Raw genomic sequence first — 15832 nt, 5'->3', positions numbered from 1 at the left:
TTCAGGGACGTAGAAGACAATTATGAGAGAAAAGATTATTAAAAGGCTTAATGCTGAATGTTTATTCATTATTGAATTATTCTGTAGTATTCTGAGAGAGGAGAATAGTGGCTTAGGGTGGAGAGAGAGAAAAATGTTTCTTCTCTCTTACTTTCACTATTTGCACACCAAGATCATCTTCTAGTTTTGCTATGATGAATATATTTATGATGATTTTCATTTTATTCATGAGTAGCTAAGTTTATTAGTTAGGGTTCTGGAATCCTTGTAGCATACAATCTATCACTTAGGGTTTTGAATTCATTATGCATTGATTAGTTTACATCACACTCTCTTCGCTTATCTTGAATTCTCGTGGTTGCAAACATAGAGGATATGCCTTAAAACACAACCTGTTCGAAAGGAAGGTTGATGTTTGGAAAAGAGAGTAGTGACAAGAAAATAGGATTACCAACCCCTATTTCATAAGTTAATGCCTTAGCAGGATTAACTACTTGGAGATTTCGTATTTTTTTTTGGTAAACGTTTTTGATTCGAGAGAACTAAAGTGAATTAGTCCTTGATGGTTGAGAAACACTAGGATTATGTTATTAAATACAATATGTTTCTCTGTAAGCACGATTCATGTATGAATTCGTAAAGCTCATAATTAGTAAGTATTGAAAACTACAAGGTGGATATAACCCTAGCTTGCTATTTCTCTGAATTTGAATACTACTACACATATTTCATCTTGTTAAACTGAAATCATTAACTTGTGAATTGAATCAAATCCCCCCTATTTATTTTATGGAAACGAGTGATTAAAAGTCAACTAATCTGCACACAACTTAATTAACACCATATTCCCTGTGGGATTCGACCCCAACCTTGTTGGGTTATATATTTGACAATGACCGCTTAGTCTCTCGTAAGAGAGGTGTAGTTTGAGCTTTATCAATTTTTCGACACAATTTTTCTTTAACACAGATTCTTATCATAACCTATTCAAATCAGCAGTAGTTCCTAATTCAAATCCACAAATAAATTTCCAAATCAGTTCAAAAATCAGTAATTATTACAAATAATATTTCAAAATCTCTCAAAATCCAATAAAAAACTAAAAAGCATCTTCTAACATAGATTCAAAGATTCTCCATATTGCAGCACCTTGTCAGCACCAAACCTGTAAGTCATAAAGGACTTGCCAACTACTTATACTTTTTAGCTACTCCCAGTTATGCGGCATAACCCCCACCCCAACTAAATTATTACACTATCCCCAATGCTAAGAATTATAAAAAATATAAGGATAAAAGGTCATACCTTGCGTTCAATGCGCCGTCTCAAAAATATCGGCATATGGGCCCTCAAATCAGATCCCACTCATATCAGTGATTGTCCCATCAAATATTGGGACTAAATCAGAAATATTTGGGGGCATAGCACTGTCCCCCTCAGCATTAACAAAAGGTGTTCTCGAACCACCAGCTCCAGAGGCCATCTCATAGACCGTTATTTCCTGGTTCCGCTTGCTCTGAAAATTATCTACTCTGGCCTTCTTCTTTTACTGCTCGATCTTCTTTTTTCTTTCTCTTTCTATCTCGACTTTGTTCTTTAATCTCCTCAACCTCTGTAGTAGTCGGGTCTGTTAAACTATTAGGCACATGGATAGTAAGAATCACTATCTCTACAACGGGCTCAGCAACTATCAGTCTTTCATAAATCTCTCTGTGGAGGGTAGACACCTAATAAATTTGAGGTTGCAGTCTTTCATAAATCTCTTAGACTACAGTCTCTTAGAAATGGTCACTAAATTAAAATATGAGAATCTAAGTTGGTCGAGTGATGTCTCCCAAAATACACTCCACTTAGAAGTATAATACGGTCGATTCCAAATATAATAACCCAACTAGGTTGGGTTCGATCCCATAGGGAAAATGTGAATAGTTGCTTGATTTTTTATATAACCCATAAGCAGAACGGGAAAGTAAATAGGGGAATTTTAGTATCAATTGTAAGTAGTAACCAAATTAAGTGCTTTTGATTTGTAGAAAATATGAGATAAACACTAGGCTTGTGTTCCCCTGTCTTCTCAACTCCATAAATTTCTCATGATCAACCCAACTATTCTATTGTTCTGTATACAAAGTCTACAAGATAGGTATTATTAGTTGCCTTATGGGTGCGAAGATAAAGCTCACCCTTTACCGATTAAGTCTTAGGGCATTGCGTTGTTGCTCCTTGCAACGACCTCAGTTCACTATCACCTTTTGGGATCAAGTGATTAAATGACATGGTGGGGACTAAAAGGTTGAGGTAAATACCAAATAATTGTCCTAATCTTCTTTTTCTAATCACAAACTCCTTTATGGGGATGGATGCGAATACAGGCTATCTCAAGTTACTACAACTACTTGAGATTAATTATCATGAAGAAGATTAAGATACATCCAGAAATCCTAGAATAGATGAGTATCACACTTCTTCTTCATAGCTATCTTCCAGGGTTCCCACAACCCTAGTCAAATAGATTATCCACTCATGTTTGTACAAGAAACAATGATTATCAATGAAGAACTTATATACTTAATTGCACAAGAATAAGATGAATAAACTCCAAAGTCTTTAATTGAATAAAAACCCAAAATCTCAAGAGCAATTGTAAAAGAATTGTAAAGTATTGGAATAATATGTAAAAGAGCATAACGTAATAAAAGATAAACCCTAGGGCATTTATATAATCCCAAATAAAATAAAAATCTTAGTAAAAATGGGAGAGTTTAAGTTATGTCAGCAATCGGTATGACTCGTTCTTTACTTGTACTGGCATTATACGAGTCATACCCTGCCTTTTTGTATCTAGTCCAGTGTCTCACTCCCAAGACTTAAATGTCCGATACAGCTTACAACTTTCACTTACAATTCATACCTGAGTGTACGACTATTGTCCTTCACTCGTATCCACTTGGGACTTTTGTCTTTCTAAGCTTTGAACACTGGTTTGTGTACGAATTGACTAGACGAGTAGTACTCAGACTTTTGACTCGTATCCTTCTGGAACTTTAACTCTTGGTTGTAGCTTTGGACATTGTTTTGCTCATGACTGTTGTTCATGACTTGTATCCTTAGTATATGACTCGTATAGCTGAGTCATATTCTTTTTCACTTAGTATTTTATTTGGTATTAGGTTCTATGTTGCTTACGAGTCATCATACGAATCGTATACTATGTTTATGACTCATAAGGCAACTCGTATCTTGATCAAACTTGGTCTTTTAGGTCTTTTATTCTATTTTCATTCCAACACTATTCTAAACTTGTTTTACCTAAAAAATACACAAAAGTCCATCATACCCACTAAAATAGCCTAAGTTTCTTTATAAATTCTTGGTTTTAAGCATTGAAAGTATCGTGTTTGCAAAATACATCAACACCCTTAACTTAAACTTTTGCCTATCCTCAAGAAAACTACAATTAAAACCTATAATTCAACATGATACTTATACATGAGGATCTTAAGCTACCTATGGCAGTGATTTTAAATTTAACTTTTCTCATAATTTGTTTCCCTCTCCGAACCTCACTTTTCAAGAAAATTAATCTGTGTGTAACAATTAATCATATAGCAAAACACGAGGGAATCTGATGATAGCATTACATTAGCAATAGACAACTAGGAATAGATACAAATTACATTCTCCCAACAATCTAGCCACCTAGCAACATAACCCATATACGCTCACAGTCAAAGAAATCCCATTTACTCTACACATGGGCAAAATATTCTATTCAGGGATGTAACAAATAACTCTCTCTCACACAAAGAAGTATCACAGGTGTCTATATAATTCGATAGGCTTTCCTCTATGCTCTTTTCATAAGCTTTCAAATAGTCATGGTAAGATCACTATAGGATTTATTCGTCGTGTAACGTAGGCTTGGGGTTGGTATGATACGTATGGATATTTAAAGTGACTAAGCCTCCTAGGCACTACCGTAAATTTTGGGGTCCATACTTAACCCATTTTTCACTTTATTTCTGCCCTTATTTCTCCCTTTTTTGAATTTTAAAGTATATTCAAGTTGGGTATGGTCTTTTAGTCTCTTTTTTTCTCTTATTCTCAAATTTTCTTTTATTTTTATTTGCTTTTACTACCACACCCAACCTTACTTTCTTTACTCTTATTTTACCCTTCTCCATACCCATTTTAAATTATACACCCCTATGATAGCCACCCTCAACTTAGGCAATTTTCTATGTTGAAGTGCACAATGTTCGAGGAGGACCAGGGCCAAAATGGTTCATTGTAATACCAAATACAAAGGTGAAAGGGTGTAACAAGAAAATAGGCTATAAGGCTCAAAGATTAGGATCAAAGGATTCATTCATTTGGTTAAGGCTTTTTAGGCTCATGTGGACTCACACAAAAAGGGCATATGATCACCTCTTACCTAACTATCCTAGACCAAGGTAAAAGCACCCGGGAATGTTCTAGAATCCAACACACCAGGAAACTCAGTAGACCTCACACGTACTTGCACATGGTTACATTACTAACGACTAGTTATCTAACTTTGCAACTGCTTTATCCCTAACTATTCTATCCTTAATCCTAATGCCATTTCTAGATTCACAATAGTCTCATAAAAATATAAATATCACACAGTAAAATAAAATTTTCAGAGGGGTTAATTTTTTGACACAACTATTGTTTTAACACTGATTTTCATCATAACCTATTCAAATCAGCAGTAGTTCCTAATTCAAATTGACAAATAAATTTCCAAATCAGTTCAAAAATCAGTATTTATTACAAATAATATTCCAAAATATCTCAAAATCCAATAAAAAAAACTAAAAAGCATCTTCTAACATAGGTTCAAATATTCTCCATATTCCAGCATCTTGTAAGCACCGAACCTGCAAGTCATAAAGGACTTGCCAACTACTTATACTTTTTAGCTACTCCCAGTTATGTGGCATAACCCCCTCCATAACTAAATATTATTACAATATCCCCAGTGCTAAAAATAATAAACAATATAAGTATAAAAGGTTATACCTTGCGCTCAAGGCGCCGACTCAAAAATATCAGCACGTGGGCCCTCAGATCGGATCCCACTCTCATTAGTGATTGTCTCATCAAATATTGGGACTAAATCATCAATAGTTAAGGGCATAGCACTTTCCCCCTCAGCATCAACAAAAGGTGGTCTCGAACAACCAGCTCTAGCGGCCATTTCTGAACCCTTATTTCTCAGTCCCGCTTGCTCCGAAGACTATGTACTTTGTCTTTCTTCTTGACTGCTCGATCTATTTTCTTTTTTCTCTTTTTATCTCAACTTTTTTCTTCAGTCTCCTCAACCTGTGCAGTGGTTGGGTCTTCCAAACTATTTGGCACATGGACAGTAAGAATTACTATCTCTACAACGAGCTCAGCAACCACCAGTCCGAGAGATTTATGAAAGACTACAACCTCAAATTTATTAGTTTGGCATATATTGGAGTGATTGTGGGTCACTAGAAGTACCCACTGCATCCGTATGAGAGCCCTCTATCTGCGCTTCTACCTCAGAAGCCTCTGTTGTAGCAAGATTTTCAGTCTGATCATCTTAGGGGAACAATCATGTAAAAATATTTGCTGCCTATCTTACCGGTCTAGATAAAGGTTTGGTTTCATCTCTAATTAGGCCAATGTGAAATGTCCTCCGGGCCTTGATCATTTCATCAATACGAGGAGGTTTCAGCACTCCTGCGGCCAAGCAAATTTGTGTAATCATACATAGGTAGTCCAATAATGCCTTTTGACCCCAAAATGCCCTATCTCTTAATTCTCAAGATGGGAAATCAACAATATAAAACTTGTAATTGGCCATAAACCCAACTATCATTGCTGCTAGAATTGGTCTCAGAACATTATCACCTGCGGTTGGACATAGCTGGTGTTGGGCTAGAGTCCACCAAGCCTTTTCCTCAAAATTGAGGGTACTCTTTTTTATCTGTTGTGATACCACCCTAGGGCCTCCTACAACCCAAACTCCATTTATACCATTCGAAGCAATACACTCCACAATCCATAAAAAAATAACCATTTTATCTTCAGAACCCAACATCCTCTTGGTTATCTTCCTTATCTCTTCCATCTTATATTTGATCTCTGCTACGTTGATTAGAGTCTGATATTCTGGTCCATGTAAGAATCTCCCATTAGTGCAGGGAGAAATATCAATTCAAACTCCATGAATCATAAGGAAAGTGATAATCTCACCTCTCTTCCACAACTGGCCTGTAAATATTGCCTTTCCAGCTCAAATTTGTATATTACATAAAACTTACGAACAAGGACTTCACTGTATCTTCTAGGTTCTCTCATAATCCACTCAAACCTTTATTATTTGAAATGTTCTTCGAAACATTATAATTTTGACATCCATGTATTAGTCAATCGTTGCTTTGGATATAGTATTCTCTTTATCTTGAAACCCAAAAGCCTAAACATCCCATTGTTAAATATATCCTGCATTTTGGGGTACCCCATCATTTAATTATAGGCACCAAGGCAGTGTTAAGAGCATGTGGTGGGTCCAATTGGGCTATCAAAGGTACTTCATTCACATCTTTGGTAGTTTTAGCATGCTCAAAATTACCTCTTTTAAACTAGATTCAGCCTCATCATTATTATCATCATTATTATCATTATCGTAAGGTGATTGAGGTGTGTGGGGAAGAGTAGTAGATGGAATTTTCTCTTTGGATCCTGTAGAAGTGATTCTATTTCTTCGGGAACCACTTTCTGCTATTTGGATTTCTCAGTTGCCTTCCCCTTTTGGGGTTCTTTCTTTGTTGTGGTTCCGTCATATATTTCCCTGCTACTCTCAGATGAACTTTTGACCTTGAAATCAATGGGTTCCGTACTAGGTTCTTGTGCTTGCTGAGTGTTCTTTTTAGCTGCTTGCTTGGATGAGGACTCATTCTTTGGATGCATGTTCCTGGAAATGTACTCTCATTATATACATCAATCACAAATATCACTCCTAATTCATCAGGTTGCTTCACCAAGGATCTAGTAACTACAGCACTACAATGATGAATATTGTCGACTGGCTCTTAACCGACTACCCTCTTCTTGGTGATCAAATCCTTTATGAATTTTGCATATCCTGGCATTTTCTCTAATGCCTCAACAAGAGGTATGTTGATAGTCAACTCTTTTAACATAGACAACAATTTTTTATACTTACCATCTTTTTTTTCTTTTTTAGCCTTTTTAGATATGAAGAAAGGGGTTTTGGAATGGGCTTCAGCACAAACTCTTTAGCCTTCTCTTCTCCTTCATTTTTCATGCTACTTCTCCCTATATTAACTAACTCATCTCCCTTCTAATATCTATAGAAGTTGTGCAACTTCTTGTGCTACCATATCATTCACTTCTCCATAAGTAATTGTTGATCCAATAGAATATGTACCACCACCATATTCTAAATCTCTAGTATGTCATCCTCTAATGGTCACAACAATGTTATCTAGCATTTCCTACATAGTTTCTCAAAAAAGATGCATAAATGCTCCTCCTTAAATACTATCTGCCGTAGCTCTCGAACTATTATTTAGTGATCTATAGAATATTTCTGATAAGTTAGATCCTTTGATTGTATGAAAGTTAGATCCTTTGATTGTATGATTTGGTACCATGCTTAGCTACTTGTTGAATTTAAACCATGCCTCATACATAGATTCTTTAGGTAGCTGTCTAAAATTACAAATATCATCCTTCAACTGTACCATCTGTGTAGGAGGGAAAAATCTGCTCAAAAACTATTTCTCAACTTTCTCCAAGTAGTGATAGATCCTCTTAGAGGTTCCCCTAACGATAGTGATGCTTCTTATATCAAAGAAAATGGGAACAACCTTAATATCAATGTTTTCTTATCAACCCCTAGAATAGTATAAGATGTACAGATCCCGAGGAAATTTACCAGGTGCATGTTTGTGTCATATTTTACTGCACCTAAAAATACAACCTTCAGATTCAATAATTGGATCATGGCACTAGTGATATCAAAATTCACATTATGGACCAATATGGGGGGAACAATGGTTCCAGACTCAGTAGGCTCAACATAACCTAGATCTTCATCATCCTCTTCGTATGGGTCTAAGTGTTGATATGATAGAATAAATGGAGCTCTACCTTTCTGAATTTGACGATTAATAACCTATCTAGGACAAACTAGTCCACCTTGCAAAGCTAACTCCACCTCTGTAGCAAGTTTGGACTCTTCCGCTTCTATATGTTCTTACACCAACAGTTGATTTATCTAATGGAACCTGCGGGAGTGCCACATTCAGATCCATAGGTAGGGGATCTTGAACCCCTTCATGAACTTATCCTGACATCCTTCTCGTTGTTTTAAGGATTCTCTTTAGTTTTGGATTAAAATAGAGTAAGGGATTACCTCTACTCCTAGTACTTGGCATACACCAGCTTAAGCCAAAGCAAAAACAAAAATTAAAAACCCGTAAACTTTCACAATTCAATTAAATACTCAAGCCATCTTCCCTAGTATTAGTGCCAAAATTTATGTCACCCAAAATGCACTTCACTTAGAAGTATAATGCTACCGATTGCAAATATAATAACCCAACTAGGTTGGGTCGATCCCACAGGGAAAATGTGAACATTTGCTTGATTTTTAACATAATCCACAAGCAGTATAGAAAAGTAAATGGGCGATATTAGTGACATTATAAGTAGTAACCAAATCTTGAGTGTTTTTGAGTTGTAGACAATATGATACAAACACTGGGCTTGTGTTCCACCTGGCTTCATAACTCCATAAATTTCTAGTGATCAACCAAATTATTCTATTATTCTGCATACAAGGTCTATAAGATAGGTATTATTAGCTGCCTTATGGGTGCAAAGATAAATCTCACCTTTTACCGGTTAAGTTTCAGGGCATTTCCTTTATGCTCACTTTTGGGATCAAGTGACTAGATGAGATGATGGGGACTAAAAGGTGGAGGTGAATCCTAAATCACTATCCTAATCTTCTTTTCCCAACCACAAACTCCCTTGTGGGGATAGATGCAAATACAGTCTATCTCAAGTTATTACAGCTGCTTGAGATTAATCATCGTGAAGAATATTAATATACATGCAAAAACCCTAGAACATATGAGTATCACACTTCCTCTACATAGATAATCTGCTAGGGTTCCCACAACCCTAGTCAAAGATATTAGTTGCTCACGTTTGTGTAAGAAACCATGATTATCAATGAAGAACTCATATAATTAATTGCATAAGATTAAGATGAATAAACTCCAAAGTGTTTAATTGAATAAAAAACCAAAATTTCAAGAGCAATTGTAAAAGAATTATAAAGTATTGAAATAATATGTAAACGAAGTAACCTAATAAAATATAAACCCTAGGTTATTTATTGTATCTCAAAATAACATAAAAATCCTAATAAAAATGGGAAAGGTTAAGTTATGTCAAATGTCGGTATGACTCATTCTTCACTCGTACCAACATTATACTAGTCATACCCTGCCTTCTCTTATCCAGCCCAGTGTCTTATCTCCCAAGTCTTCAACTTTCTGTTCAACTTATGACTTTTGCTTACAAGTCATATCTGAGTGTACGACTTATGTTCTTCACTCGTATTCGCCTTGGAATTTTGTATTTCCAAGCTTTGAACACTAGTTTGTTTATGATTTGACTATATGGATCGTACTCAGTCTTTTAAATCATATCCTTATAGGACTTTAAATCTTGGCTGTAGCTTTGGAAAATGTTATGCTCACGACTGTTGTTCATGACCCGTATCCTCAGTATATGACTCGTATAGCTGAGTCGCATCTTTTCTTCACTTAGTCTTTTGTTTGGTTCTTGGGTTCTATGTTACTTACGAGTCATCATATGAATCGTATATTGTGCTTACGATTGATGAGGTGACACATATCTTGATTTGACTTGGTATTGTTAGTTCTTTTATTTTATTTCATTCCAAAACTATTGTAAACTTGTTTACCGGGAACAAATACAAAAGTGCATCATACACACTAAAATATCCTAAGTCTCTAATGTTGAATATTTAAGCAGTCTAGTGTTGTTAGTCTAGCTTGTTTAGTCTTGTTTTGAGGATAATTCGAGTGATTAATGAGTGAATAATGGTATAAATAAGCATTTAAGTGTTCAAGTATGTGATTTTTAATGGTTAAAAGTGTTTACAAATACTTTTGGACTTAAATCATTCAATTAGCATTTAGATGAGAAAACTAGTGTTACTAGGTTGAGCTAGGAGTCATTCTAGTTAGTCTTGATGAATTTTAGTGTGTAAAATGAGTTCCTTGTGTTTTGTGTTATATTATGTGTAATAACTTGTTTAAAGTGTGAAACATTTAATTAAAATTAACCAAGAGTCAATAATACATTATAGCGTAAAGTGGTCAAGACTAGTGCTTAGATTAAGTTTTTAGTTCGTCGTTCTTGTCGCATTAATGTGTTGAACTCTAATCCATGGTGTTTGATGATGTAGGATTATTTTGGAGTTGATTATGGTGATATATGGATGTTTAAAAGGCTGGAAATTGAAGAGAAAACAACACCAAAATTTTGGAATTCAAAGAAAAATAATGTTATAAGGCATAGGACACAAAGATGGACGTTGAACACTTAACCAAATATTTGGATGAAATTTCTAGTAGCTACAAACGATATGCCCATGACGTAGGCTCCAAATCAGTCCTTTTTTCCTTAGATAAATCTATGAAGTGCAATTCCAGTGAAGGCATGCTAATAGGCCGCGTCGCATGCTCCATAGCTGTGGAGTAGTGGCGGCGTCACATGTTCCATACCGGTGGAGTGGTACCCACGTTGTATGCTATCATTCATATGATATATTTCACTCCTACATGGATTAGGATTGTCCCACTATAAAGACACTACATTATACACACTTTTGATAATCTTGGATCTTTTGGACATCTTGGACAATATTGGGAGGCTGCTGCACTTTGTTTTAGGTTTTACATTCTTTAGTTTATCTTATTTATTTCTTTAACCACTAATCCAATTATTGGAATGATGATTATGACTATTAGTGGCTAAAACTCCCTTTCCGAGGCTAAAGCCAAGAACATAACTACTGTCATTTTGGATTAATTTCGTTGGATTCGCTTATCATATTTGGTTGCTTGTTTATTGTTGTTTGAATTATTTTGAGGATTGATCACCCATAGAATACATATATTATGAACCTTGTGATCTCGGGAGAGGAAATAGAGAGATAGAAAATAGGGATAAACAAAGTAGGGTTCTTATAATTTTATGAAATAAGGAATTTGAATTAGCATCTAGGATAGGGATATACCTAGAAAACTTACTTGATTAATATTTAGGATGAAAATGCTAAGCACTTAATTGGATTATTACATCTCCGCTCAATGATGTAGTTGTAATGTCCAAGCTAGGCAAGCAATTAGAGGTCGGGATACCATAATCATACAATAAACCCTACGAATCAACAACAAAGATAAGCGAGTTAATGAATGAAATTCAATAACATAGTATGATTATTCAAGGTGCTTTAACCTGGGTCTTTACTCTATTGATTATCTTAAGTCTTTATTTAATACATTGTTTACTTTATTTTAGTTCACATATATTCAAAACTCTCTTTTGGTTACGCTATCACCAATTAATCTAAATTATGAACTAGAATTGAACAGTCATTAGAACAAGTCCCTGTGGGATCGATATTCGACTTTCTTGAAGGTCACTATATTACTTGGTAGACCACGTACACTTGTATATGCGCTATCAAGTTGTTGTCTCTATTGCCAGGGACTTAAAATTTGGTAACTGTTTTATCTTTAGTTTTCCTTTTTACATTTCTTTGGTATTTTACGCTTGGTCTTGGTTTTATATTTTTAGAAAATAGGTTTTCAAAGTAGTAAGTTGGCAAGGGCTCAAGAATTAGTTGAACCAATTGTAGAACCTAAGTAACTCTTCCATCAATAAAAGATAGAAGAAATCCTTCTCTCACATGTTCTAAAAATCAAATAAGATCAATATAATACTGCTCTCATAGCTGATGAACAAGCAGCCCACAAGACAGTTAGTGAAGTGGCGATCCCACTTTTGACAAATCTGACCTCACCTTTTCAAAAATTGGCTACTGAAGGAAGGTTTGACCTAAAGAGCAATATGGTACAACTGTTGATTAGTAGTGGACAATTTATGGGGCTTGCACATAAAGATCCAAAGGTCCACTTGCAGAATTTCACTGAGCTCACTAACATTTTTATTTCGACAGATGTGAATGTTGATTATTTGAGGATGACACTCTTCCCCTATTCATTTCTTGGGGAAGCTAAAAGTTTTTTGAACTCTGAGCCAACGAATTCAATTACATCATGGGATGGCTTAGCCCGAAAGTTCCTCATCAGATTCTTTCCATCTAGTAAGACTGCAAAACTTTATAGTAAGATAGTGAGCTTCAAATAGAGGACAGATGAAAACCTATATCATACTTGGGAATGGTTCAAGGTACTTCTTCGAGATTGTCCAATTCATCAACAATACAATGAGGTACTTTCTCATACTTTTGTAAAAGTAATTGGCCACAACACAAAAATTTTGCTATATTCAGATAAAGGTGGTCAAGCACTGGAGTTGACTTATGATGAGCTATAAACCTTATTGAACGACATCGCACAAGGAAATCAAAATTAGCATGGTGATTCTAGGTGTGCCACGAAGAAAGTTGTAGGATTTTTAGTGGTGAACCAATATATTGAATTATCAACTCAGATGCTGCATCAAAAAATTTGATAAATACTCAGTTCAGCAGCCTAAAAGTGGGAGTTACATAGCCTGCAGCAGTAGTTAATGTAGTTCAGTAAACTAGTTATTGGTGTGAGGTTTGTCGCAATAGTAGACATTCAGAAGCTATGTGTGCTGCCAATCCTGAGTCTGTAATGTATGTTAGAAATTATCAAAAGAAGAATTATAGGAACGCCTACAACATGAAATGGCAAAATCAACCACTAAATCATCCTTGGAACGCTCAACAACAGAAAATTCAGCAACCACAGGAACAAGAAAATTAGTCAACTACCAACTTAGAAGAGATGATGAAACAGATTCTAGCTAATAAAACACAATTGGCTGCAGATGTAAAGAACTAGAAAGGAGCCATGAGAATCTTAGAGTTGTAGTTAGGGCAGTTATTATAGATAATAAATACAGGCTGCAGGGTGGTGTGCCAGGAGATACTAAAAATCAAAAACAAGTTATGGAAATCACGTTGAGGATTGGTAAAGAGCTTAACGAAGAGCCTTCTAAGAAAACTAAGAGGTAGTTGCTGATTTCTCTCCCCCAACATGTTACTGAAAAGGTTGCTGAAAAGTCAAGGACGTCTGAGTACTCGAAAGAAAAAATTGCTGAAGAAGCAAAGAAGATCACACCACTACCTTTCCCACAAAGGCATATTAAGGTAAAAAAGGATGTGTGTTTCAAGAAGTTCTTTGACACATTCAAAGAGCTTCACATTAATTTACCTCTTTTAGATATTTTGCAGGGAATGCCCAAGTATGATAAGTACTTAAGGGACATGGTTTCTAATAAAGTTAAGTTTTAGAAAGTGGATGTTGTATCACTTATTGAGGAGTGTAGTTTTGTAGTTACTCAAAAGATGACAAAAAGAAAAATGACCCTGGGAAGTTCACTCTCCCAATTGATATTAGCAATAGTGTGGTAGTTCAGGAAATTAGTTATTTAGGGGCAAGTATCAACTTGATTCCCCTATCTTTTTTCAACACATTGGGCTTGGGAAGGCCTAGATCGAGCTTTGTGCTACTGCATTTTTCAAATGAGAAGATAGCGCAACCTGAAGGAGTTATAGAGGATGTTCTCATAAAGGTTAGTAAATTTATATTCCTGCTTTCTTTATTGTTCAAGATTTTTAGGCAAACGAATAGGTACCAATCATCTTGGGGCGTACATTCTTAGCGATGGGAGAAGATTTAATAAATGTGACAGAAGACACGCTCATAATAAGGTTAGATGATAAATAGGTGGTTTTTAAAGTGTACAAACCGCTTAACACACTTTCCCATTACAAATACCTATGTATGATTACTATGATTAAAGAGGATAAGTGTGGGGTGGCGATGTCTATTCCATAAAAGACCTCTTCGAACACCCTCATTTAGCAGCCTAAGCCACAACCACTTAAGCCTGACATGATGTAGATTTATGAGCCTGAAAAGGCTATAGTTGAGAAGGTTGTTAACATTCAGAGTTCACACTCAAGAGGTCAAAAATGAATAACAAAATGGCCACCAAGTGTGAGGAAAAGGATGAAGGAACTTGGTTAAGTTGACTTGGGTCATTCCGCAACACTAAATCATGCACTTCTTGGGAGAAAACCCAAGTTAAGTTGGTATGTTTTATCTTTCAGGTTTTAGTTTTTCACTTCACGTAGTTTTTGTTTTTTTTGAGTCACAGGTTGATGGGAAGTCTGAGTACCGAAAACCTAAGCTAAGGAGCATGGTGAAGACTGAGTATGGGGTCCCCAAACTCCCTTTATGTATAAAGATGCTACTGGCTAGGCCTAAAGGCCTCAGGTAGTATTTCTATCTCGACTTTTAAAAAAGTATACTTTGGGGACAAAGTAGATTTTCAAGTTTGGGGTGGGGAAATTCTTATTTTTAGGGTAATTTTAATTTTTTTTTAATTAAGAATAAGTGAGATATTCTTGTTTGTGCTATATTTGATTGTATCATGCAAGTGGGTTTATATGAAAAGAGAATATTGATTGTGTGAATTACTACTTTTGTGACTCCCAGGCTCATGTTTATGTCTCTTATACTTGTTGGATTAATTTAAATTGATGTTATTGCTTGGTTAAGAGTCTATGATAATCCTACTTGAGTTACGTATGTGCCACGTGTGATGTGAGGTTGTTCTATATTCATTATTGCATGTGATCTATAGAACTTGCCTAGTGTACATGCAGAGTGAAATAAAGAGTGTGGGTTTAGGATATGTTATAGGCATTTCTTTAATAGCCTTTTTCATACCATCTTTTACCTACCCTGGTTCATAATCTTAGTAAGCCTCATTGAGCCTTTAGCTTTTCCTGTAATAGCCTTATTAATAGCCTAATCCCTTCTTTGATAAGCCTTAATTTGATCCAAATCTCCTAGGCTCTTTAATGAAAAAATTAGTGAGTTAAGATATGTGAAATTAAATAAGAAAAAGATGAAAGTGAAGCCTCAAAGTGATGGTTAGTGGTGTGTAAAAAAATTATTGTATTGTGGTGGGGAGTTAGAGAAATTTGTTCTTTAAAAGTTCCCATTTTTAGCCCAAGGTGGACAATGTGCACCTCAACTAAGGCAAATTCTTAAATTGAGGGTGGCTATCATAAGGGTGCATAACATAAAATGGGCATGAAGAAGGGTAAAATTGAGTTGTGTATAGAATACTCCTATCATAGTATTAATGATGAGCTTAAAAAAAATGGGATGAAGAATAAGTGAATGGGGTAGACAAAATTAGTGTAATTTGGTTGTTGGACATTGATTTTATAATGTAGTGTATTAAAACGCTTAGGGAAGATAGTCACTATTCCAAAAATAGTTCCTACCCTTTCCTTAGCCTACATTACAACCCAAAAAAACCTATTCGATCGTAAGTTTAACATTTTGATATTAGTGGAGTATTACACTAAGGGAAAGCCTATAATTCATTATGTATAACTTGTGAATTCTTTTTGAGAGTGAGCTAAAGTGTGATTCTTTTACCCATTGTGTTATAAATTACATTTATATCA

This window comes from Capsicum annuum, chromosome 9 (genome assembly GCF_002878395.1).
Source record: "Capsicum annuum cultivar UCD-10X-F1 chromosome 9, UCD10Xv1.1, whole genome shotgun sequence".
Lineage (NCBI taxonomy): Eukaryota > Viridiplantae > Streptophyta > Magnoliopsida > Solanales > Solanaceae > Capsicum > Capsicum annuum.
The sequence above is the reverse complement of the archived record's forward strand: the minus strand, read 5'-3'. Positions refer to the sequence as shown.